Genomic DNA, 26,672 nt, shown 5'->3' on the forward strand with positions numbered 1-26,672 from the left:
AACAAGAATAACAACTCCCCTGCTTTTTGAGCTAAAAGAAGAAAAAAAGGCCTGATCAAATCCGCCCTGTCGTAATTTCAAGTGTTCTTTATCTGACAGGTGTGTCTCCTGTAGGAGAACTATATCAACTCTTTCCTTCTTAAGATTTGATAATATTTTCTTCCTTTTAAGTGGCGAATTACTCCCCTTGACATTCCAGGTGCACCACTTAACCGACTGATCAACCATAATCCTCTGGGCCAATCCGAGACCCCTCGGGAGGGGGAACCCTATCCAGAACATCCCGAGCGTGGAACATGTAAAATTTACAAAAATAAAGCCTCTTTAATACACCCACAACAATACAGTAAAAAACTATTTCTAAATAAAAAAAATATAAAACGTATCTAAGTGGAGACTTTCCCCCTTGTTCCCAGGGGGCGTCACTTCCTCTCCAAAAATCCCTCATATCCTCTCCCAACCAATGCCGCACCCTTGACCCAGGCACTCCTCAATAAAATGAGGAGAATTCAAATATAATACAAAGCTAGAGTTAACAGTGAGCACCCCACCCCCACCCATACCAACACCTGGGTATATTTGGTAATGTTAATACCATATATAAACATATAACTATAAAATTACCACTTCAACAAATAATAATTAAATATGATAATACAAAATAACGAAGGGAAAAACAACCCCGCTCCTAAAGACAGAGGTAAAATTGAATAAGGTAACCACCTCCCCCCACCAACATTAACCAAATCCCCCAGCTTATATATATATATACATATATATATATACACATACACACATATATATATATATACATATATACACATACACACACATATACATACATCCCTCATATATACATAAAATAATAACAGAAAACAACTCCAAGGGGGGGGGGGGGGAAGAAAATCAAATCCCTCTCCCCACCCCCATGATAATATTAAGCAGTAAGGTAAGAAAAAAAAGGGAGGGGATATAAACCAAAGCGGGGGGGGGAAAGGCAGACCAACATCCATTATGTCCTACAGTTTATCTAAGAGAGTCCAAGAATTCCTTAGCCTTTCCTGGTGATCCAAAGTTATATACCGATCCTTCATGGTTAAAGCGTAACATCGCTGGGTAGCGTAAGGAGTACTGAATATTTAAGTCCCTTAAACGCTTCTTCGCCTCGTCGAATGCCTTCCTCTTTCGAACCAGAGCCGGGGAAAAGTCCTGAAATAGCATGATCTTGGATCCTTTGTAGATCATAGCTTGGGGGTCTTTTCCGAGATTTCTAGAGGCTTCTAGGAGTATCTGCCTCTCCCTGTAGCTCTGCAGCCGGAACAGGACCGGGCGTGGGCGCTGGTTCAAGCCGGGCCCGCGTATTGCGACCCGGTAGGCCCATTCCACCCTTACCTGGCCTGATCCAGCTTGCAGATTTAAAAGTTGTGGCAGCCACTGCTCCAGGAATGCTGTAAGCTGGCCTTCCTCTTCCTGTTCAGGAAGGCCCAGCAAGCGAATATTTTTTCGGCGACCTCGATTATCGAGGTCGTCAATATGATTTTCCAAGGTCCGGACTCGCTGCTCGAGAGTTCGGACCTGATCCACGGCCGATTGAGCGGTTGTCTCGGAGGTCGTGGCCTTTAGCTCCGCCCCTTCGACTCGGCGTTGAATTTCTTCAATCTCACGGTCGTGCTTCTGCAGCGCGGCCGAGAGCGACTCCCAACGATTTCTGGATTCGACGATAAAAGCATCGATCTTCGAGTCAAGCTTGGAAAGCATTTCTGAAAGACTTGCTACTGTTGGTAAGTCCCCCGGGGCGGCTGTGGACGCCTCTGCTGCAGCTGGAGAGTGTGGGGGAGGGGTTCCTGCTTGCTGAGAGCTGCGGGCTCCCTTCCCTTTAGTCATTTTAACTTAGGATTAAGTTGTTTAAATGTAATATTATACAACTAATTGAGTTACTAAACTATTATAAATGATTTATAAATGATTTGGTGAGCTTGGTAGGGGGTAGGTGACCCACTGTGCCCAAGTCTTCGGGGGAGCACTATAGACTCAGTCTTACTGGGTCGCCGCCATCTTGGATCCCCCCGTTGTACTTGGTTAGTTGAATGTAGGCACTTCTCCACTGTGGCAGCATCCCTTCCGAAAAAACTTAATCTAACATCACAGGCCATGTCATTCCAAACTTATTGTAGTTAGATGAGAGATTGTAGTTGAGGGTGTGGAGCTGGAAAAGCACAGCAGGTCAGGCAGCATCCGAGGAACAGGAAAATCAACATTTCAGGCAAAAGCCCTTCATCAGGAATGAGGCCAGGAGCCTCGGGTGGAGAGGTAAATGGGAGGGAGGTGGGGCTGTGGTGGGGAGGGGAGGGGGGAGGTAGCTCAGAGTGACCTGGGAGTTGCAGTGAGAGAGAGACTCACTGAGATCCTTGTAGAGAGAGGAGGAGAACTTCTTCAAGGTGGGCATCCTTGGAAGAGGCTTTGCAGTAAGGTTAAACACAATTAGGGGAAAGTGAGTACTGCAGATGCTGCCTGACCTACTGTACTTTTCCAGCACCACACTTTTGATTCTAATCTCCAGCATCTGCAGTACTCACTTTCGCCTAGACGAGAGATTGTGGCAGCTCTGAAGCATTGGTTTCCAGTGTCAGGTATGAAAAAAAACAGTGCTTTTAAGTGTGCATCTGCATAGCTCTGCTCATCCGATGTGACAGGGGATCAATTGATGCAAAGTACATGGCAGTCATGATTGCTGGAGGTAATAATTTGTAATTTTAATGGTTGCCAAAAGAATTATCTTTCTGTTGAAAGCAACTTGATGGTTGATGGGTAGTATTACAGAATCAGTGGATGCATTATTTTTATAATTGTCCTTAGTCGAGCTTCTCACGCAAATAATTACATGCCACTCCCATAGATAATAACAGTAACTCTACAAAATTGCAGTGGAAACCATTTTCTCTTTATATTACACAGTTGGGTTTAGTGAGAAGATGGCAAGGTTTCAACTTCATGTCCTTGTGAGTGAGTTGCAGGTTCTGCCTAAGATGAACAGTAATTCCCTCCGTCCATCATGTTACTTTTGTGTTACTGTCACTGCATTCCCAATGATCTATAACTTTTCTTGAATTTTGTTCAACACTTTTGTTATGACACGGCAGTGAATCCTTCGGTTAATTGAACCAAACACCCAGAAAAGCTCACCTCGCCTTGTAATCTGTTAAAGTATGAGTGACAGAAGACCAAATTCCACTGTCTAAAGAAAATGATATCAACTTATTCTTTAACTCTAAATATCATTGAATCCCTACAGTGTGGAAACAGGCCCTTTGGCCCAAAAAGTCCACACCGACCATTTGAAGAGTAACCTGCCTAGACCCATTCCCCTACCCTTTAGTTACCCCTGACCAGAGCATTAAACCTGTGCATTCCTGAACACCATGGGTAATTTAGCATAGCCAATTCACCTAACCTACACATCTTTGGATTGTGGGAGATAAACTGGAGCACCCAGAGGAACCCCACACAGATATGGGGAGAATGTGCAAACTCCATACAGACAGCCCGAGGCTGGAATCGAACCCAGGTCCCTGGCGCTGTGAGGCAGCAGTGCTAACGACTAAGTCACCGTGCACTAAAAGTGAACATTAAACAACTATCACAACTCTAAGCCCCCCTTTCTTTTAACTGCTTATTATCTACCTGCAACTGCATAACAATAGAGGGCGGCACAGTGGTTAGCACTGCTGCCCCACAGCACTAGGGTCCCGGGTTCAATTCCCGCCTTGGGCGAACGTGTGGAGTTTACACAATCTCCATGTTTCCTCTGGGTGCTCCGGTTTCCTCCCACAGTCCAAAGAAGTGCATGGTTAGGTAAATTGGCCATGTTAAATTGCCCATAGTGTTAGGTACATTAGTCAAAGGGAAATGCGTCTGGGTGGGTTGCTCTTCAGAGGGTCGGTGTGGACTTGTTGGGCCGAGGGGCCTGTTTCCACACTGTAGGGAATCTAATCTGATATACTGTTGCAATAAAAGTCTTATTAAAAAATACATCAACTTAATTTCAAAACCATACAGTGGCTGTCATCGTCCGTGTCTTTCTTTTTTCAGCTGAAGATCTCCCTGGAACGCCGTTTTTCTTCCTACTATGAAGATGTTTCAAATGAAAATGTACCTTTCGATAGAGAATGTTTTGATGGCAGTTACTCTGCCTGACTTACAAACTGCCTGCTTTTTTTTATAAACCTGACATTAGATTGTCTCATTGGGTCAATGTTGGCAAAAGCAATAAATTCAAACTCGATTGGGTCTTAGTATCCTGGGGCATAATTTAAAACTGGTTAAATTTAAATTGTTGTCAAAACAGCAACCAACTCAGGTACCTATTTCACAACCAAATGTTACATATTTTCAACTTTCCAGTACACTCTGGGACTGCCATCTAGTAATATCACAGGTGCTTGTAAGCTTTCAGTTCAAAACAGCATTCAATCTCCCTTAAAGGTATCGTACATGCCTTCAACTTCATAATCCTTTGATGTTATTTTTAATGTTCCCCATTCACTCCATTGACTTTGCCAATTGCCGTGCACTTATTGGTCATGTACACTCTTTGAGGTTTGAGAAATTGTGAATTATTCCACAGCTTTCCATCCCTGCTCTGAGATCTCACCTTTCTGCCTCAAATTGCGCTTTTTCACCATCATCATTCCTTCAGTAATCAAGGCCAATGAACTCTAACATCTGGCTTGAGCATCCTACTTTGCCTGGAACTCTACAGATTGCCTCTTGATGAGTCCAGTGACAATTAATAGCCAAATGCACAGAATGACTGGCCCACCCTCTTGAATTAATTTGGAACACAGCCTTGACTAAGCATGGCCTAGTCCCTGGAGTCACGTTGGATGAAGCACCTAACTGACCGTGGTCAAACCAAAATACAGAGTTTTGGAATTGAGGGTGATTTAGCGGTTTGATCAGAAATTGGCTAGCTGTAAGAAGACAGAGGATGATAGTTGATGGGAAATGTTCAGCCTGGAGTTCGGTTACTAGTTACCAAACGGCAAGGATCTGTTTTGCGTCCATCGCTGTTTGTCGTTTTTTTATAAACGACCTGATGGGTTAGTAAATTTGCGGATGACACTAAGGTCGGTAGGGTTGTGGATAGTGATGAAGGATGTTGTAGGTTACATAGGAACATAGATGAGCTGCAGAGCTGAGCTGAGAGGTGGCAAATGGAGTTTAATGCAGAAAAGTGTGAGGTCATTCACTTGGGAAGGAGCAACAGGAATGCAGACTACTAGGCTCTTCTGGTAAGGTTCTACTGGTAAGGTTCTTTGTAGCGTGGATGAGCAGAGAAATCTCTGTGTCCATGTACATAGATCCCTGAAAGTTGCACCTAGGTTAATAGGGTTGTTAAGAAGGCAAACAGTGCGTTAGCTTTTATTGGTAGAGGGATCGAGTTTCGGAACCATGAGGTCATGCTGCAGCTGTGCAAAACTCTGTGGCTGCACTCGGAGTATTGTGTACAGTTCTGGTTTTACAGAAATTCCTGGCATTACAGGAAGGATGTGGAAGCTTTGGAAAGGGTTCAGAGGAGATTTACTAGGATGTTGCCAGGTATGGAGGGAAGGTCTTATAAGCAAAGGCTGTTTTCATTGGAGAAAAGGTTAAGAGGTGTCTTAATTGAGACCCATAAAATAATCAGAAGGTTAAATAGGGTAGATAATGTCTCAGGTGGTGTGGCTAGCATGAGGGGGCATAGCTTTAAATTGAGGGGTGTTAGATATAGGACAGATATCAGAGGTAGTTTCTTTACTCAGAGTAGTAGGGGCATGAAACACATTGCCTGCAACAGTAGTAGACTCGTTAACTTTAAGGGGATTTAAATGATCAGTGGATAGGCATATGGACGAGAATGGAATAGTGTAGGTTAGATGGGCTTCAAATTGCGTCCACAGGTTGGTGCAACATTGAGGGCTGAAGGACCTGTACTGCACTGTAATGTTCTATGTTCTATATTGACTGACTATAGTCCTCCTTGACTCCACTAAGATCTTGGTTCCTTTGAATTTTCAGACATGGCTGTTTGACTGAGGCACATGCAATGTGTTTGCTGCCTAAGTTGCTGATACATGCTGTAGGTGTGACATTGATATTGCCTGGTGATGAGCTGTATACAACTCCATATTTGCTAAACAGAAGTGCAAACCAGAGAGGCTGTGCATTTTCAGCACATAATGCAAATTGAGTGAATGCTAAGAAAGAAATCTAAGAACTATAAAATGCATTGTGTGCAGTTGAATGTGATGTGTGTGTGTTCTTGGGTGCAAAATTACTCAAATGAAGCATGTATCTCAGAATTCCAAAGTGAATTCCATGAGGGTTGAGACCATGATGATTTGGGAGACTGGTGGTTTGACAATGCTGACTTGCATGGAGAGACGGTTGAAGAGGATGATGGCAGTGGAGGATGTAGAGATATGGTAGCAATGATGGAGCTGGATGAAGGGCTGGAGAAGAAGCTTTGGCATCAGGTAACCCCCTTCAAGTTAGAAATTGGCAATGTTTCTATTCTCTGGGAAAGAGAGGAGAATTGGGAACTGCATAGTAATAAGACCAGATTAGCTATTAATGAGATGGCTGGTGGTTGCTGCTCATCAGTGAGATTTGGAGTACTGTTTAGATCTTGAATGGAAAATCAGGAAAAAAATTCTCAGTGCTGGAAATGTCATCGTTTTCTTCTTGTATTTTCCCAACTGTCTCACCATTGCCCATGGGGGTGCTTGAGAAATGGGAAAATCCTATCGTCAGACTCATACTCAAAATCATCTCATGGAAACCGGTTATAATACAAGGATAGTAAGTGTTCACATTGAGGATGGATTCAAAAGGACAGTTCCTGACTTATCTATCTAGTTGGCTTAATCTTTTTAGAAACTGATTAATCTCCATTAATAGCGGAACATCTTACAACATTGTCCGTCAAGATTTTCGGTACATATTTGACAAAGTTACATGTGAAAGACCACTGAACCTTGAAAGTTTGTTATGGATTCAGGTTAAACTGGGTGAATGGCTAAGTATTCGGCTGAAGTAATTATGTTACTGTGTTTAAGTTATGTGATGAAACCAGACAAAACAAGAAGATAATGATAATAAAATGGAAGAGCAGTAATAAAAAATATTGGCTAAAGGAGTGAAATCAATCAACAAACTTGAGATAATATAGATCAATGTGGGACACTGTAGTTTTTGCTCTGTGGCACGAGGAATGGGTGTGGTGGTGGTGGTGGGGGTGGCGGGGGGATGTAATTGGTGTTTGTTTTAACTTGATGTTCATGTGGAATAGGTTCCCTCCGTGGGGATGATTGGGTGGAATCTGGAGGCTCTTGAAGAGGGCACTCTGAAGTCTTCCAGTTTCAGAGAAAGCACCAGGCTACAGTACAAAATAAAGACTGAAACTAAAGGGTACTTCAACAAGATCTAATTTAAAAATAAAAACGGGAGTATTGCAGAGCCTTTGTTCAGAGGGTCCTAACTGCTTGCCCACTGTTCTGCCCACAGATATGCCTGCTTATGCCAGCAATTTTAAACCTTCGATCTCTATTCCTGACCTGGGTTAAAATGAAGGAGAAGATGTGAAAATTATGCTCCATTCCTCATTTCTCTGTGTAAAAACATTTTATTGCATTTAACTGAAAATGGTAAAAATAAGTATGACTTTAAGTACGGGGAGTCAGTCCATCAGTAACCTGCTTCTTCAGATGAATAGGACAGTCACATCAATAGCAAGTCTCACTCATCCAGGTTTTTCTTGTAGACCTGCAATTTTTTTCTGTTTGGATAATTATCCAATGCCCCTTAGAAGCCACAATTAAATTTGATTCCAGCACACCTCCATTCATTTCACTCCAAATCAAAGAACAACAAATAGCACAGGAACAGGCCATTTGGCCCATCAAGATTGTGCCAACACATGATACCTTTCTAAACTGAAGACCTTTTGCCTCTACACTGTCTGTATCCCTCTATCCGTTGCCTATTAATAGGTCTTTCATGCAATCCTAACATTATAAAAATAAATTGACCATAAATCAGAGTCCTCTGGTTCTGGGAACAATTTCTCATTTCTTCTGTCCAGACCCTTCGGGATGTTGAAAACTCTAAAATATCTCCTTTTTAAAAGTCCTCAAGGAGGTTAGTCCCAGCTTCTTAAATCTAGTCACGTAACTGAAGATCCTTGTCCCCAGGGTCATTATTGCATCCTGGTTGAGAAGTAGAAATTAAGATGAAGCAGATACAGGGAGGCAAATAATAAATTCCAGGTTGATAACACAAATGGGAGCCAGTCTGAACATTGGAAGCTCAGAAAGGATGTCAAAAAGAAAGGAAGCAGAGGGATTTTAAGATGATATGACTGCTAACATATGAAGGAATTCAGTCTTCTCTAACAGTATTTGAAAAGGTGATTAAAAAGATCAGAGACCAATTCAATACCAATAGTCTGTGACACGTTATAGCCCTTTGCAAGTCCTTATAAACCATACCTGTTGCATTATCCTCACCGCTCTCTCAACCCATCACAAAACTTAAGTCACTTCAAAACTATTTTTGCTTGAGGTCTCTGGCTTTCTTTAATTGATGCACTTATGTCCAAATGACTAATAATTTTGTCCTTTGTTTATAATTTAAAATTATGTTCCCTTGCCAAGGTTAAATTGACTGGCGTGAACTTATCCTTACACCTCTTTTCAAAAATTGGTGTAATGTTTGCTGTTCTGAGGAAGTTTGGAAGATTATATCCTGTATCTTTGCAATTTATGAACTAGCTTCCCAGATCAGTGGTTAGCACTGCTGCCTCACAGCACCAGCGACCTAGTTTCGATTCCAGCCTTGGGCAACTGTCTGTGTGGAGTTTACACATTCTCCGTGTCTGCGTGGGTTTCCTCCGGTCTCCTTGCATAACCCAAAGATGTGCAGGTCAGGTGAATTGGCCATGCTAAATTGCCCGTAGTATTCAGGGATGTGTAGATTAGGTGCATTAGTCAGGGGTAAATGTTCGGAGGGTCGGTGTGGACTTGTTGGGCCGCAGGGCCTGTTTCCACACTACAGGGATTCTATGATCTTATAAATTATCAATTTTAAGTATAACTAGGCTTCTTAATTAGTAGTGGGGAAATTATTTGCTAGGTTTTTAGGGATAGGATTTACTCACATTTGGAAACACATGGACTTAGAGGCAGCATGACTCTACACAGGGAAGGTCATAACTCACAAACTTGATTGAGCTTTTTGATGAAGTGACAAAGATGATTGAGGGTAGAGCAGTAGATGTTGTTCATATGGACTTTAGCAAAGACTTTGACAAGGTACAACATGGCAGACTGATACGAAAAATAAAGTTGCATGGGATCTGCAATGAGCTGGTAAAATGGATACAGAACTGGTTTAGTCATAAAAAGCAGAGAGTGGCTGTGGAAGATTAGATTCCCTACAGTATAGAAACAGGCCATTTGGCCAAACAGGTCCACACTGGCCCTCTGAAGAGGGAGTAAACCCCCCAGACCCATTTCCCTCTGACTAAACAGGGAAGGCAGATGAACTCAGAGCATGGTTAGGAACATGGGACTGGGATATCATAGCAATTACAGAAACATGGCTCAGGGATGGGCAGGACTGGTAGCTTAATGTTCCAAGATACAAATGCTACAGGAAGGATAGAAAGGGAGGCAAGAGAGGAGGGGGAGTGGCATTTTTGATAAGGGATAGCATTACAGCTGTACTGAGGGAGGATATTCCTGGATATACATCCAGGGAAGTTATTTGGGTGGAACTGAGAAATAAGAAAGGGATGATCACCTTACTGGAATTGTATTATAGATCCCCCAAGAGTCAGAGGGAAATTGAGAGACAAACTTGTAAGGAGATCTCAGCTATCTGTAGGAATAATAGGGTAGTTATGGCAGTGGATTTTAACTTTCCAAACATCGACTGGGACTGCCAGAGTGTTAAAGGTTTAGATGGAGAGGAATTTCTTAAGTGTGTACAAGACAATTTTCTGATTCAGTATGTGGATGTACCTACTAGAGAAGGTGCAAAACTTGACCTACTCTTGGGAAATAAGGCAGGGCAGGTGACTGAGGTGTCAGTGTGGGAGCACTTCGGGGCCAGCAACCATAATTCTATTCGTTTTAAAATCGTGATGGAAAAGGATAGACCAGATCTAAAAGTTGAAGTTCTAAATTGGAGAAAGGTCAATTTTGACGATATTAGGCAAGAACTTTTGAAAGCCGATTGGAGGCAGATGTTCGCAGGTAAAGGGGCGGTTGGAAAATGGGAAGCCTTCAGAAATAAGATCACAAGAATCCAGAGAAAGTATATTCCTGTCAGGGTGAAAGGGAAGGCTGGTAGGTATAGGGAATGCTGGATGACTAAAGAAATTGAGGGTTTGGTTAAGAAAAAGAAGGAAGCATAGGTCAGGTATAGACAGGATAGATCGAGTGAATCCTTAGAAGAGTATAAAGGAAGTAGGAGTATACTTGAGAGGGAAATCAGGAGGGCAAAACGGGGACATGAGATAGCTTTGGCAAATAGAATTAAGGAGAATCCAAAGAGATTTTACAAATATATTAAGGAGAAAAGGGTAACTAGGGAGAGAATAGGGCCTCTCAAAGATCAGCAAGGCAGCCTTTGTGTGGAGCCGCAGAAAATGGGGGACATACTAAATGAATATTTTGCATCAGTATTTACTGTGGAAAAGGATATGGAAGATATAGACTGTAGGGAAATAGATGGTGACATCTTGCACAATGTCCAGATTACAAAGGAGGAAATGCTGGATATCTTGAAATGCACAAAGGTGGATAAATCCCCAGGACCTGATGGACCTGAGGTGTACCCTAGAACTCTATGGGAAGGTAGGGAAGTGATTGCTGGGCCTCTTGCTGAGATATTTGTATCATCGATAGTCACAGGTGAGGTGCCGGATGACTGGAGGTTGGCAAACGTGGTGCCACTGTTTAAGAAGGGCGGTAAAGACAAGCCAGGGAACTATAGACCGGTGAGCCTGACCTCAGTGGTGGGCATGTTGTTGGAGGGAATCCTGAGGGACAGGATGTACATGTATTTGGAAAGGCAAGGACGGATTAGGGATAGTCAACATGGCTTTGTGCGTGGGAAATCATGTCTCACAAACTTGATTGAGTTTTTTGAAGAGGTAACAAAGTAGATGTGATCTATATGGACTTCAGTAAGGCATTTGACAAGGTTCCCCATGGGAGACTGATTAGCAAGGTTAGAGCTCATGGAATACAAGGAGAACTAGCCATTTGGATACAGAACTGGCTCAAAAGTAGAAGACAGAGGGTGGTGGTGGAGGGTTGTTTTTCAGACTGGAGGCCTGTGATCAGTGGAGTGCCACAAGGATCGGTGCTGGGTCCTCTACTTTTTAACATTTACATAAATGATTTGGATGCAAGCATAAGAGGTACAGTTAGTAAGTTTACAGATGACATCAAAATTGGAGGTGTAGTGGACCTCAAATTACAACAATGGGCTGAGAAGTGGCAGATGGAGTTTAATTCAGATAAATGCGAGGTGCTGCATTTTGGGAAAGCAAGTCTTAACAGGACTTATACACTTGATGGTAAGGCCCTCGGGAGTGTTGCTGAACAAAGAGACCTTGGAGTGCAGGTTCATAGCTCCTTGAAAGTGGAGTTGCAGGTAGATAGGATAGTGAAGGCGGCGTCTGGTATGCTTTCCTTTATTGGTCAGAGTATTGAGTACAGGAGTTGTGAGGTCATGTTGCGGCTGTACAGGACATTGGTTAGGCCACTGTTGGAATATTGTGTGCAATTCTGGTCTCTTTCTTATCGGAAAGATGTTGTGAGACTTGAAAGGGTTCAGAAAATATTTACAAGGATGTTGCCAGGGTTGGAGGATCTGAGCTACAGGGAGAGGCTGAACAGGCTGGGGCTGTTTTCCCTGGAGCATCTGAGGCTAAGGGGTGACCTTATAGAGGTTTACAAAATTATGAGGGGCATGGATAGGATAAATAGACAAAGACTTTTCCCTGGGGTCGGGGAGTCCAGAACTAGAGAGCATAGGTTTAGGGTGAGAGGGGGAAGATATAAAAGAGAACAAAGGGGCAACTTTTTCACGCAGACGGTGGTACGTGTATGGAATGAACTGCCAGAGGAAGTGGTGGAGGCTAGTATAATTGCAACATTTAAGAGGCAATTGGATAGGTATATGAATAGGAAGGGATTGGAGGGATATGGGCAGGGTGCTGGCAGGTGGCACTAGATTGGGTTGGGATATCTGGTCGGCATGGACAGGTTGGACCGAAGGGTCTATTTCCATGCTGTACATCTCTATGACTCTATGACTCTATAATGCACCTAATACAATGGGCAATTTAGCATAGCCAATTCACCTGACCTACACATCTTTGGAGAGTGGGATGAAACTAGAGTACTTAGAGGAAACCCATGCAGGCACAAGGAGAATGTGCAAACTCCACACAGACAGACGCCCAAGGCTGGAATTGATGTGAAGCAACAGTGCTAAGCACTGTGTCGCCCCAAGGATGTCTTTCAGATTAGAGATCTGTAGCTAGTGATGTTCTGCAGGGATCAGTGCTGGGACCCTTTTGTTTGTAATATATGTAAATGATTTGGAGGTGAATGTAGATGGCCTAATTAGTAAGTTTGCAGATGACACAAAGATTGAGGGCAGCTGTGCGTAATGAAGACGATTACTAGAGGACACAGCAGGACATACACGGGCTAGAGACTTGGGCGGAGAAATGGCAGATGAAGTTTAATCCAGACAAATGTGTGTATTTTGGTAGATCTAATGTGGGAGGGAAGTATACAGTGAACAGCAATACCCTTAGTAGCATTAATATACAGAGGGACTTAGGCATAATAGGTCCACAGTTCCCTGCAGTTGCAAGGAAGGTGGATCAGGTGGTCAAAAGATATATGGCATCAGTCAGGACATAGCGTGAAGAAATTGGTGAGTCATGCTGTAGCTGTATAGAACTTTAGTTACGCCACATTTGGAACCTCATTGTTTGCAGTACGTGTCACCATTACCAGAAGGATCTGGAGGCTTTGGAGAGATTTGGCAAACTTGGTTTGTTTTCGTTTGGATGTTGAACGATATGGGGTCACCTGATAGAAGTTAGGCACATAGGTTTAAAGTAATAGGGGATAGGTTTAAAGGTGATGTGAGCAGCAAATTGTTTTTACAGAGCGTGGTGAGTGCCTGTAATGTGCGCCCATAGATAGTAGACCGGATACAATAGTAATGTTTAAGAGGCATCTTGACAGATACATGAATAGGCAAAGAATATAAGGGTACATACAGAGTTGAGGCAAAAGATGTTTAGTTTAGAAAGGTATTGTGTGTCTGCTCAGTGGACTAAAGGGCCATTCCTATGCGGTGCTGGTCTTTGTTCTTCAATAGCTTGTCTACTTACTTTTAATGTGTCTCAACTCGTGCCTCTTTCACTATGGTTTTGGCAGACATTGAAAAGTATTCATTAGTACCTCAAGCAAACCCTATTGTTTCCATGCATTGAATCCTATTTTGGTACCAAATTCGTTCCTCTACCCTTCTTCCTACTCGTGGACAAACTATTTGTAGGCTTAGGACAAACTTGAAGGTGGGCACTATGGAGGGCTCAAGCAGTAAGGTTGAAGGTTAAAGCGAGGTTGATAAGAGTGTAGGACAGACATGCCCCTGTGAAAATGAGGGATAGAAATAGCAAGATTAGAGAATGTGGATGACAGGTGAAATTGTCAGACTAACTAAAAGGGAAAAGGAAGCATACATAAGGTCTAGGTAACTGAAAACAGGCAAAGGTTTGGAAGAATATCGGGAAAGTAGGACCGATCTGAAACAAGGAATTAAGAGGCTAAAAAGGGTCTTGAAATATCTTTAGTAAACAGGGTTAAGCAAAATCCCAAAGCCTTTTATTCATGTATAAGGAGAAGAGGGTAATTAGATAAAGGATTGGGCCACTCAAGGACAAAGGAGGGAAGTTATGCGTGGAGTCAGAGAAATTGGGTGAGATTCTTAATGAGTACTTTGCATCGGTATTCACTGAAGAGAGGGACATGACGGATGTTGAGGTTAGGAATAGATGTTTCATTATTCTAGGTCAAGTTGTCATAAGGAGGGAGGAAGTGTTGGGTATTCTTAAAGGCATTAAGGTGGACAAGTTCCCAGGTCTGAATGGGATCCATCCCAGGTTACTGAGGGAAACGAGAGAGGAAATAGCTGGGGCCTTAACAGATACCTCGCAGCATCCTTGAATACGGGTGAGGTCCCGGAGGACTGGAGAATTGCTAATGTTCTCCTCTTGTTCAAGAAGGGTAGCAAGGATAATCTGGTAATTATAGATTGCAGATGGGGTTCAATCTGGGCAAATGCAAGTGATGCATTTTGGAGGATTCAATTCAAGTATGAACTATACGGTAAATGGAAAAGCCCTGGGAAAATTGATGTACAGAGAGATTTGGGTGTTCATGTCCATTGTATCCTGAAGAAGGAAATGCAGGTTGATAGTGTCATCAAGAAGGCATGCGGCATGCTTTCCTTCATCAGATGGAGTATTGAGTAGAAGAGTTGGCAGGTCATGTTACAGTTGTATAGGATTTAGCTTTGGCCACATTTGGAATACTGCGTACAGTTCTGGTCACCACATTAGGATGCTTTGGAGAGGGTGCAGAGGAGGTCCATTAGGATGTTGCCTGCTACAGGGGGCACTTGCTATGAAGAGAGGTTGAGTAGATTAAAATTATTTTCATTAGAAAGTTGAAGGTTGAGGGGGGACCTGATTGAGGTCTACAAAATCATGAGAGCAAGAAGCTTTTTCCAAGAGTGGGGGACTCAATTACTAGGGGTCATGAGTTCAAGGTGAGATGGAAAAAGTTCAAGGGAGATATGCGTGGAAAGTTCTTTACGCAGAGGGTAGTGGTGCCTGGAACGGTTTGCCAGCAGAGGTGGTAGAGGTGGGAACGTTAGCGTCATTTAAGATGCATCTCGACCGATACACGAATGGACAGGGAGTAGAGGGATACAGATCCTTAGAAAATAGGCGACAGGTTTAGGTAGAGGATCTGGATCGGCGCAGGCTTGGAGGGCTGAAGGGCCTGTTCCTGTGCTGTAATTTTCTTTGTTCTTTGTTCTTTTGAGTTCCTCTTTCGGTCAGCTGCCAGTGCCACCTCGTTATCTCTTTGCTTCTTTTATTGCCTTTATTCATCTTTCTTTGAGCTTTAGATATTTAGCCTGGTTCATGCTTGTACAATCAACCCGTCTTGTTAAATGCAGCCTTCTTTGCTTCATTTTAACCCCTATTTCTTAACATCTGGCTTTTTTTGTCTAAATTTGCCCTCTGGCAATGGACCCCAATTACACCTAAACCATCTTGTTCCTAAAATAAGCACTTTCCTCCCTTACATTCTACATGTCAATCTTTGGTTCAAATTTAACTGTCCTCATCTCTCTGAACTACGCACTCCTCCAATGAATTATATTATATTTTCTTTGATTAGGTCCTTTATAAAGCAGAAAATGTATTCATAAGTCAGACATTTGTAAGTCAGGGACCTCCTGTACTGTCTCATAACTGAATTAACTTCATCTCAGAGCGTGCAATATTTCTCAGCTGTCTATATTGTATACCATGGGTGATTCTGATGCCAATTAACGGATTTTTGCATTTTAAAACCATTGAATTCAGATTAACAAGCATTGAAACTTACTTAAGTAAAATCAGACTTCTTATAAGTGAATTTGAATTACATTTCTTGGAAATGGAGTGAAAAATATATATTACCAGTAATGGAACATCAATTAGAGACAATAGTGCATTATATTTTATCTCAGGTTAAGTCAGGTGATTATTTAATCAAATAAGCATCCAAATCTAACAAAACTAATCTGACTTGTTTTGAGTCATTTTTTAGACATTTAGTATGTAACAAATGTATTAAACAGATTTACAAAGACCCATTCAAGGAAATCAATTTAATTCCAAATACATAAAAGTCTTAAATGTATTTTGTATTAAACTTAAATTATAGGACTATGCATTTATTATGGATATTATAGAGAGACCTAAAATCTCTAGAACCAAATTCATACATTCCATAGCAGGTAATGTGCAAAATCAAAATTCTAATTAAGACTATTTGATCATCACTCTAAAGGCTGGAATACAATTAATTTGTTCAGTTATAATTTCAATATCTTTAGAGAGGCAAACTTGAAGTATCGCACGCTCTAAGACGAAGTCCAGACAAATGCGAGGTGATGTATTTTGGAAGACGGAATTCCAAGAGCAAACTATACAGTAAATGGAAAAGCCCTGGGGAAAATTGATGTATAGAGAGAGCTGGGTGTTCAGATCCATTGTTCCCTGAAGGTGGCAATGCAGGTCAGTAGAGTGGTCAAGTGGGCATATGGCATGCTTTCCTTCATCGGACGGGGTATTGAGTACACAGTTGACAGATCATGTTACAATTGTATAAGACTTTGGTTTGGCCACATTTGGAATACTGTGTGCAGTTTTGGTCACCACATTACCAAAAGGATGTGGATGCTTTGGAGAGGATGCAGAGGAGGTTCGCCAGGATGTTGCCTGGTATGGAGGGTGCTAGCTGTGAGGAGAGGTTGAGTAAATTAGGATTATTTACATTAGAAAGAAGGCGGTTGAGAAGGGATCTGATTGAGGCCTACAAAATCATGAGAGATGTATTCAGGGTGCGTGGCAAGAAGCTTTTTCCCAGAGTGGAGTACTCAACTACTAGAGGTCACAAGTTCAAAGTGAGAGGGGAAAGGTTTAGATTAGATTAGATAGATAGATTACTTACAGTGGGGAAACAGGCCCTTCGGCCCAACAAGTCCACACTGACCCGCCAAAGCGCAACTCACCAAGATCCAATCCCCTACATTTACCCCTTCACCTAACACTACGGGCAATTTAGCATGGCCAATTCACCTACCCTGCACATTTTTTTTTGGACTGTGGGAGGAAACCGGAGCACCCGGAGGAAACCCACGCAGACATGGGGAGAATGTGCAAACTCCGCATAGTCAGTCGCCTGAGTCGGGAATTGAACCCGGGTCTCTGGCGCTGTGATGCAGCAGTGCTAACCACTTAGGGTAGATCTTTATGCAGAGGGTGGTGGGTGCCTGGAATGTGTTGCCAGCTGAGGTGGTAGATGCGGGAACAATAGCGTCATTAAGGATGTATCTGGACAGATACATGAATGGGCCTGAAGCAGAGGGATACAGACCCTTAGAAAATAGGCGACAGGTTTAGATAGAAGATCTGGATCGGCACAGGCTTGGAGGGCCAAAGGGCCTGTTCCTGTGCTGTAAGGTTCTTTGTTCTTTGGACTATACAGTGAAGGAGTGTTATGATAAAACAAATTACCGGAGATCAAAGCATGTCAGGCAAGATAAAATATATTTCTAATATTTCTTTATATTTGTAAGTATATTGCATTTGTGATGTGTGGATCTCTGAAAGTGACTCCCACTGGCTTAAGGTGGTTGCAAATGAACCAGCCTTGCCTAATGCACTGACATGCTGGGCTCCCCCATCATTGTTGATATGTGCAATTGTGAAACCTCCTTGGTTAATTAGTTGTCTACTATCATTCAAGATTAGAGTTGGTAGGACTGTAAAACTATGCAATGGGCAGAATATAGACCATATTAAAACATCTTGCACCTGCAAAATCCAAAACAAAATATCTACTATTAAATGTGGTTCTGCAATTGAGCAGCATTCACCAAACACTCCTGAGAGTGCTAATAGCTACACTAGAACCAAGTTAAGAGCTAGTGACATGGTTCATGTAGAAGCTAGGAGTAGGAAGCCATTCTCTGCAAACTAACGTAGCACGTTTAAAAAGATTCTTCCTCTTTCAAAGTGTTAAGGAGCTTGGAAGTCTGGTTCCCATTGATTCCTCTATGCAATGCCTTGGCCAATCAGAGTTGACTTGTCAAGCAGTGAACACCCTTTGCTTCTTTAGAATAAGTTTCCATGATCATATGAAATTTGGTGTCCTTGTATTTGTCCTGATGCGTGAATTGAAAAAGTCTGTACTTTTCAAGCTCTGCTCAACCAAATATGCATACTATATGTTATAGCATTATCAATTACACCAACCTTCATTTTGTTGATGACTGATGGGCTGCTAGTTGTTTTGGTGTTATGTGCTAGAATGTGTGTCTTGTAGGTGTACTGGATAACTTGGCTAAAGATCAGCTAGTCTGGTGAACAATATGTTAGTACTGCAACAAATTTGTCAGGGGTTCATGGCCTTTGCTACATCCACAGCACTCAACCATTTCTTGAAGTACGTAGAGTGGTCAAACTGTCAAAGACTGGTTTTGGTAATGCTGGGGATCGCAGGATGAGAACAAGACGCAGCATCTACTTGGGGGGCATAGCTTTAAATTAAGGGGAGGTAGGTATAGGACAGATGTCAGGGGTAGGTTCTTTACTCAGCGAGTCGTGAGTTCGTGGAATGCCCTGCCAGTAGCAGTGGTGGACTCTCCCTCATTATGGGCATTTAAGCGGGCATTGGATAGGCATATGGAGGATAGTGGGCTAGTGTAGGTTAGGTGGGCTTGGATCGGCGCAACATCGAGGGCCGAAGGGCCTGTACTGCGCTGTATTCTTCTATGTTCTATGTTCTATGGTCTTTCAGCACTAATCAAAAACATTGGAGCTTAGGCTGATAAGTGCCAATTCATTTGCACGCCATATAAATGCCACATAAAGACCATTTCAAGCAAGGGAATTTAACCACTGCCCCAAACAATCAATATCATTACCATTGCTGAATTACTTTCTACAAGCATTCATTAAGCAAAAACTGAACCTACGTAAAAATAGTGTGCCTACAAGAACAATTCAGCAGCTAGAAATTTGTGGTCAATAGCTCATTTCTTGTCTTCCTAGTGCCTTTCTATCATCTGCAAGGTACAAAGTGAGTGTTAGAGTCATAGAATCATAGAGGTGTACAGCATGGAAACAGACCCTTCAGTCCAACTCGTCCACGCCGACTAGTATCCTAAATTAATCAAATGCCATTTGCCAGCATTTGGCCATATCCGTCTAAACCCTTCCTATTTGTATACCCATCCAGATTCCCTTTAAATGTTGTAACTGCATCAGCCTCCACCACTTTCTCTGGCAGTTCATTCCATACATGCTCTACCCTCTGCATGAAAAAGTTGCCGCTTAAATCATTCCCCTCTTACCTTACAGCTATGCCTCTAGTTTTGGACTCCCCTGTCCTGGAAAAAAAGACCTTAACTATTCACCCAATCCATGCCCCTCATGCTTTTATAAACCTCTAGAAGGTCACCCTTCAGCCTCTGACCTTCCAGGGAAAATAGCCCCAGCCTTATCAACCTCTCCTTATATCTCAAACCCTCCAACCCTGGCAACATCCTTGTAAATCTTTCTGAAGTTTCACAACATCCTTCCGAGAGCAGGGAGACCAGAATTGAACACATTATTCCAAAAGTGACCTAACCAATGTCCTGTACAGCTGTAACATGACCTCTCAACTCCTATAATCATTTCACTGATCAATAAAGGCAAACCTGCCACATGTCTTCTTCACTACTCACTACCCTGTTTACCTGTATTTCCAGTTGTGTAATGGAATATTCAGTGTCTGGATGACTGCAGCTCCAACAGCACTCAAGCATGACATCATTCAAGAGAAAGTAGTCTGACTGATTTGCACCACATCTACCATCTCGCTTGTTCAATTATCAACGCAAATTGGCTGCAGTTTGTACTGTCCAGAAAATGCATTGCAGTAACGGTGGCACAGTGGTTAGCACTGCTCCCTCACAGCGCCAGAGACCTGGGTCCAATTCCCGACTCAGGCAACTGTCTGTGTGGAGTTTGCACATTCTCCCTGTGTCTACGTGGGTTTCTTCCGGGTGCTCTGGTTTCCTCCCACAGTCCAAAAATGTGCAGGTTAGGTGAATTGGCCATGCTAAATTGCCCGTAGTGTTAGGTGAAGAGGTAAATGTAGTGGAATGGGTCTGGGTGGGTTGCTCTTCAGAGGGTCGGTATGGACTTGTTGGGCTGAAGGGCCTGTTTCCACACTGTAAGTAATCCAATCCAAAAAACTCAGCAAACCTCCTTCCACACATTTTCCAAAACCTGATCTATGAGGTCTACCTTTACCTAAAACGTTGAGGGTATCTGACTTACAGGAACGGCACCACCTGCAAGTTGCCCTCTATCATACCATCCTGAATTGAAGATACTTTGCAGCTCCTCCATTGTCACTGAGTCAAAACCCTGAATCTCCTTTTCTAACAGCATTATGGATGACCCTAGATTAGAAAAATACAGCACTTCTATATGTGGCACTTTAAACAGAAATTCTAAAACTATGATGAAAAATGTCAAACTCTGTTAAAATGACATGTTGTTAACATGAGTAATTATTTTTTTAAAAACTCAAAGGGATGTGAATTATCTCAAATGTTTCACTTTATCAGTTTAAAACATTGAATACTGAGTTTGCCAGATTAGGGGCAATGCTGCATTAAGTTGAATTATGTAAAATGGCACCATCTCAATATCACCACGCAACAGACTCAAAAAAGAAACTATGCATTCCTCCACAGAAATGAATTTCTTTGATTTCTTTCTCTATCTCTAAATCTTATTCCTGCTGTTGAGTTCTTGTCAAATAATCTAATGAGTACAGAAGCCATTTTGCTTGAGAATCTGCTCCACATCTCCAGTCACAAAAAGCAGGGAATGAGCTCTTAATATTGATTCAATAAGATCTTGTAAACCACAAACTGCTACTTCTTACTGCATCAAGTTTCCAAAGGAGATCCAGCAATCCTTCTCCAAATCATAAGCTTCAAGATGAGTGCTGAAAAAAAAAGCAAGTGAGTTGACAGCATGTGATCAAATAAATTTAGCTAGTTTGTGCTAACTGCGTGAACGTGACTGGTGTTTATCAGTGAACTGAACCATCAAATGCTCATAGCCATATTTGATGGTCATTTACTATGTGAAATGCGTTTGCAAATCTGTGTTTGATATAAATCAAAAATGTATGTTACGCTGACAAGTGTTTTTATTTAAACACACATTCTACTTAAATGTTTTATGCTATTTTGTTTTAAAAGTCTTTCAGCACTCCACAAGTGACTTTGGAGACGCACTTTACAACTATGTCTGTTTTGTCTCATTGTTTTAAGATGTGAACCATAAAGGGCAGTTAAGGATGGGCAACAAAGGCTGGTGCTGCCAGCAACCTTTGTATCCCACGAAATGAAGGAAAACAGGGCTCTCCCAATTACAGCTGCATTAGGATATTTGTGATGACATTTTTGTATTCATATTTTTCTAACAGATGTAACAAGTGCATTCAACACACAACTAGCATTAGTAACACCTCCCTATGTATTCCCCTGCAGGATGTCCTGTAAAGAAGGAATGGCAGCAAGAGGCCAGCCCAAATGACCAAGAAAGCCTGGACTGACATGGCTGTGGAGGTCAGGTCCCCATCGAGAGTTGATGCAGTGCCACAAGAGGATGAATAATCTGGCAGTATATGTACCACTGTCCCTTCAATGCTTCATGCCATCGAGAGTGTGAATTAGCTATGTAAATTTGTCACTGCACAGGACTGTCATAAACCAGATTAGATACCAGGCATCTCCATCAGCCTCATTCCTGAGGAGGGGCTTTTGCCCAAAACATCTATTTTTCTGCCCCTCGGATGCTGCCTGACCTGTTGTGCTTTTCCAGCACCATTCCAATCTTGACTCTGAATCTCCAGCATCTGCAGTCCTCACCTTCTCCAAACTCCATCAGATATCTCATGTGCAGTTGATATCCATCACTTCATTGCTGACACCACATTGCTATTGCCTCTCACACATTCTGCCAAAACATGAGACTGGGCAGCTCACCATCAGCTCACTGATCTTTGCCACAATGAGGAGAATGTACACATCTGCCAACTCTGCAAAGGGATAGGTCACACTTTTACAGGTCACAGTATTACAAACAAGCTAAGTGAACTAAGGACACGGATAGATGCATTGTAGCACAATGTTGTTGAAATAACAGAAACCCAGCTGAAGGAGGGGAAAAACATGGCAGCTCAATATCCCTGGGTTTCAGAAATGACAGCCAGACTACTAAGACCCCTCGGAATCCTAGTAGCACACAAACCCACCAACACTCTCAAACAAAAACTAACAAACTTTAAAGACCCAGTACATCCCACGGACAAAACCAATGTCGTCTACAAAATTCCATGCAAGGACTGCCACAAACACTACGTAGGACAAACAGGAAGAGAATTAGCCACCAGGATACACGAATACCAGCTAGCCACAAAAAGACACGACCCTCTCTCCCTCGTAGCCCTACACACGGAGAAAAGAAAAACACCATTTCGACTGGAATAACACATCTATCCTGGGACAGGCTAAGCAAAGACATGCCAGAGAATTCCCAGAGGCCTGGCACTCCAACCACAATGCCATAAACAAACACATAGATCTAGATACCATCTACCAACCCCTCAGAAAACGAACAGGAAATGACATCACCACAAACCCCAGGAACCCCATCCAGGACAAAGATATAAATAGAAAGCAGGAGGCAACAGCTTTGTTTCACTTGGAGGTCGCCACTGATAATATTACCTAGCCAGGGAATGAAATGTCTGGATATCAAACCTACAGCTCAGCGAGCAAATCTACACCCTAAACCTCAACCTGAGTTACAAACCTTCACAAACCTTGCATATCCCCGGGTTTAGTGTTTTTAGGCAGAATAGAATGGGTGACAATAAGGGAGGCAGGATAGCAGTATCGGTTAAAGAATCAATTACAGTTGTAAGAAGGCATGATATATTAAATGGGTTAACAAGTGAGGCTTTATGAGTTGAGTTTAGGAATACAGAAGTGGCAGTCATGCAACGAGGAGTATACTACATGCCCTCAAATATTAAGAGGGAGACAGAAGAACCTATATGTAGGCACATTTCTGCCAATGTAAAGATGTGCAGGTTAGGTGAATTGGCTATGCTAAATTGCCCATAGTGCCCAGGGATGGGTGAGCTAGGTGTTAGCTATGGGAAATGCAGGATTACAGGGATGGGTGGGGGATGGGGCTGTTCTTTTTTTATATAGATATTTTTATTAGAAATTTAACATTTTTACAAGTTTACAAAAATAAACAAAACTCTCAAATATAAACATTGATATACAATTAACTCAAATATACAATAGCCAAAATTTAACAAAAGACAAAAAAAACGAAAAAGAAGAAAAAAAAACAAAACTCAACTATCTACTAATCTAACCTACAACTAACCAGAGTGTATATTTAAGTCTCTTACATGCTCAGAATGTGTTAACATCAGATGTAATAAAACCCGTATTCGTGCGGGATTCCTCCCCCGAGGGGGCCCGGACCAGCCAGGTTTGTAATCTCAATTAAATAAAAGCCCTTGTTAGGATAGCCGAAATATCTGTATTTATGTAATTCAAGAAGGGCTGCCATATTTTATAAAATAATTCGGTCTTTCGGTGCACCATATTTGTAAGGACGTCAAGGGGAATACATTCCATAATTAATCTGTGCCAATTTGAAAGTCCAGGGGGGCCCTCCGCCACCCAGTTCACCAAAATATTTTTCCTTGCACAGAAAGAAAGAATAGAAAATAGTCTCTCCCTGTACGTGTCCAGGGAGGGAAAGTTCGAAAAGCCCAAAAGGAGAGATACAGGGTCCACTTTAATTTCTGTTCCTAAAATTTCTGTCAGGTCACTTGCTACTTTAGTCCAATATCTACGGATCTTATGACAGGTCCATAGGCAATGTACAAGAGTGCCCACCTCTATTTTGCATTTAGGACACATTGGAGATGCTCCTGCCTTAAATTTTGCCAATCGAACTGGTGCTATATGGGCCCTATGAAGTATCTTCAGCTGGATAGCCTGGGTTCTGTTACAGATAGTAATTCTTCTAGCATTTTCCCAAATATCATTCCACGTTTCTATACAGATTTCTAGTCCCAAATCCTGATCCCATGTTTTAAGCAGATTATCCATATCTCCCGATACTTCATCATGTAGTAAATGATAAATAGTACTGACGGAAGATACCCCCACTGGTCGTAGGACAATACATTCTCTATCTGATTTATAAAGACTAATAACATAGTCTTCTTCTGTATATAATCTCGAATTTGGAAGTATCGAAAGAGGTCTCCATTAGGTAATCCGAATTTCTGACGCAGCTGTTCAAAAGACATCAGGACTCCATTTTTAAATAGATTCCCTAAACATGAGATATCCCTGGATCTCCAGAGTTTAAAAGTGGCATCTGTAAACCCCGGTTGGAATCCCCATGCTCCCACTATCGGTGCATAGGGGGATGTTTTATGTGAGTTGCCCTCATTTTGCCGCATTATATTCCAAGCCTTGATTGTATTTAGTATTATAGGGTTTTTACAGTGGTCCGTAATGATTTTCCTCTTGTCTGAAAATAAAAGGTTAATAAGTGGGCATTTTACTTGAGAAGCTTCGATGTCCAGCCAAATTGATTGCGGGTCAGACAAGACCCATTTAGCTATGTAACTCAATAGGGAACTTAACTGATATTTCCTAAAATCTCGGAAATCCAATCTCCCCTTGCCTGTGGAAGCTGTAGCTTCTTCAGCATAATGAGGGGCCGTCTATGATTCCAGATAAAGGAACCCAGCCAGCCATATAATTTACGTAGTGCCAGCCTCGACAGCATCACCGGAAGCATTCTCATAGGATATAGGAGACGGGGCAGGACATTCATTTTGATTAGTGCTATTCTACCCAACCAGGAAATTGGAAGGTCTCCCCATCGCTGGAGGTCCTGCCTTATCCTTTCCAGTAAATGCACAAAATTAGCCTTATACAACTGACCAAATACTGGAGTGATAAAAATGCCTAAATATAAGAAACCCTCCAGGGACCAGCGAAAGGGAAAAAGGGATCCGTCCGCTAAGTGGGGTGTCATAGCAAGGCCACCCATTGGCATAGCCTCCGATTTTGAAAAATTAATTTTATAGCCTGAGAATGCGCTAAGTGTATTAATAACTTGGATTAGGCGAGGTATGGACATCAGAGGATTACTGAGGAATAGAAGAACATCATCTGCATAAAGGGTAATTTTATGTTACCTGTACCAATCCTCGGGGCCGTTATATTAGGATCAGCTTGTATAGCTTCTGCTAGTGGTTCAATTATTAGCGTAAATAACAATGGCGAGAGGGGACATCCCTGACAGCAGCCCCTACCCACACTGAAGCTATCCGCACCTAATCCATTGGTAATCACAACTGCTTTGGGATCACTATACAATGTTGAGATCCATTTGGTAAACACCTTTCCAACGCCAAACCTTTCCAATGTGTAAAACAAATATGACCATTCAACCCTATCAAATGCCTTTTCTGCGTCTAATGAAACTACTACTCCTGGTATCTTTCTCTGATGACAGGCTTGAATCTTATTCAAAACCCTTCTAATATTATTGGATGATCTACGGCCCTTAATAAACCCCATCTGATCCTCCTTTATAATATGTGGCAGTATCCTTTCTAGTCTCAGTGCTAACGTTTTAGAAAGGATTTTAAAATCTACATTTAGCAAGGATATTGGTCTGCATGATGTACAATCTTCTGGGTCCTTTCCTTTTTTAAGGATAAGAGAGATATTTGCCTCTTTCAGCGAAAGTGGGAGACAGCCCTGACTATATGCATAGTTATACATGTCCATAAGTGGACCAGCCAATATTTCTGTAAATTCTTTATAGAATTCAGCTTGAAAACCATCTGGGCCCGGTGCCTTACTGCTCTGAAGTTGCCTAATTGCATCAAGTATTTCTTGGAGTGTAAGAGGAGTATTTAGGACCGATACCTGTTCCGGAGTTAGGCCTGAAAAGGCCAAATTTTTTTAAAATGACTGCATCCTCTTTGTCCTAGCTTCACAATCCTGCGATTTATATAACTCAGAATAAAATTCTCTAAAGATCGCATTAATCTTTTTATGATCATGAGTCAAAATACCCATTCTTTCCTTGATAGACGTAATAGTCTGAGGGGCCTTTTTTTTCTTTGCAAGAAATGCCATATTCATTTAACCTTTGTTTTGCAAATAATATTTCCCTCTTAGCCGTTTGAGTAAGCGCAGTGTTTAGAGCTGTCCTAACAGCTGTAATCCTTTGCAATTTAATAATAGAAGGTCTATCAGTGTATGCTGTTTCAGCTGCTTTTAAGCGGGCTTCAAGCAGACGCTGTTGTTCTCCCTTCAACTTCTTCTGGGTTGCTGAATAGGAGATGATCAAATCTCGCGTGTAAGCTTTGATGGTCTCCCACAGCATTGATGGGTTGCTAGTTGTACCTGAATTAATTTCTAAAAAAGTTTTAAATTCTTGAGAGAAGTATTTTACAAATTTACAAATGTACAAATTTACAAATTTACTATCTTTCATTAGGAAGGGGTCCATACGCCATTGGCGTAGGAAGGGGTCCATACGCCAATGCCGAGGGGATGTCGTCAATGTCGAGGGGATGTCCCATTGTTCCTCGCCTTGATTTTCGTATATACAGCAGCGTGAT

At 42.1% G+C, this 26,672-nt stretch overlaps 1 long non-coding RNA gene across 1 annotated transcript; it reads left to right on the plus strand.

The window, feature by feature from the left end:
- Positions 1 to 1,664: 1,664 nt before the first annotated feature.
- On the plus strand, positions 1,665 to 26,672 carry LOC148149884 (uncharacterized). The gene is made up of 3 exons (XR_015757083.1): positions 1,665 to 1,781; positions 21,475 to 21,552; positions 26,576 to 26,672. It is a non-coding gene; the product is annotated as an uncharacterized LOC148149884 (long non-coding RNA).

The sequence above is a fragment of the Chiloscyllium plagiosum genome, unplaced genomic scaffold (genome assembly GCF_037043375.1).
Source record: "Chiloscyllium plagiosum isolate Xiang-an unplaced genomic scaffold, Cpla_swu_hap1 HiC_scaffold_5, whole genome shotgun sequence".
Classification (NCBI taxonomy): Eukaryota; Metazoa; Chordata; class Chondrichthyes; order Orectolobiformes; family Hemiscylliidae; genus Chiloscyllium; species Chiloscyllium plagiosum.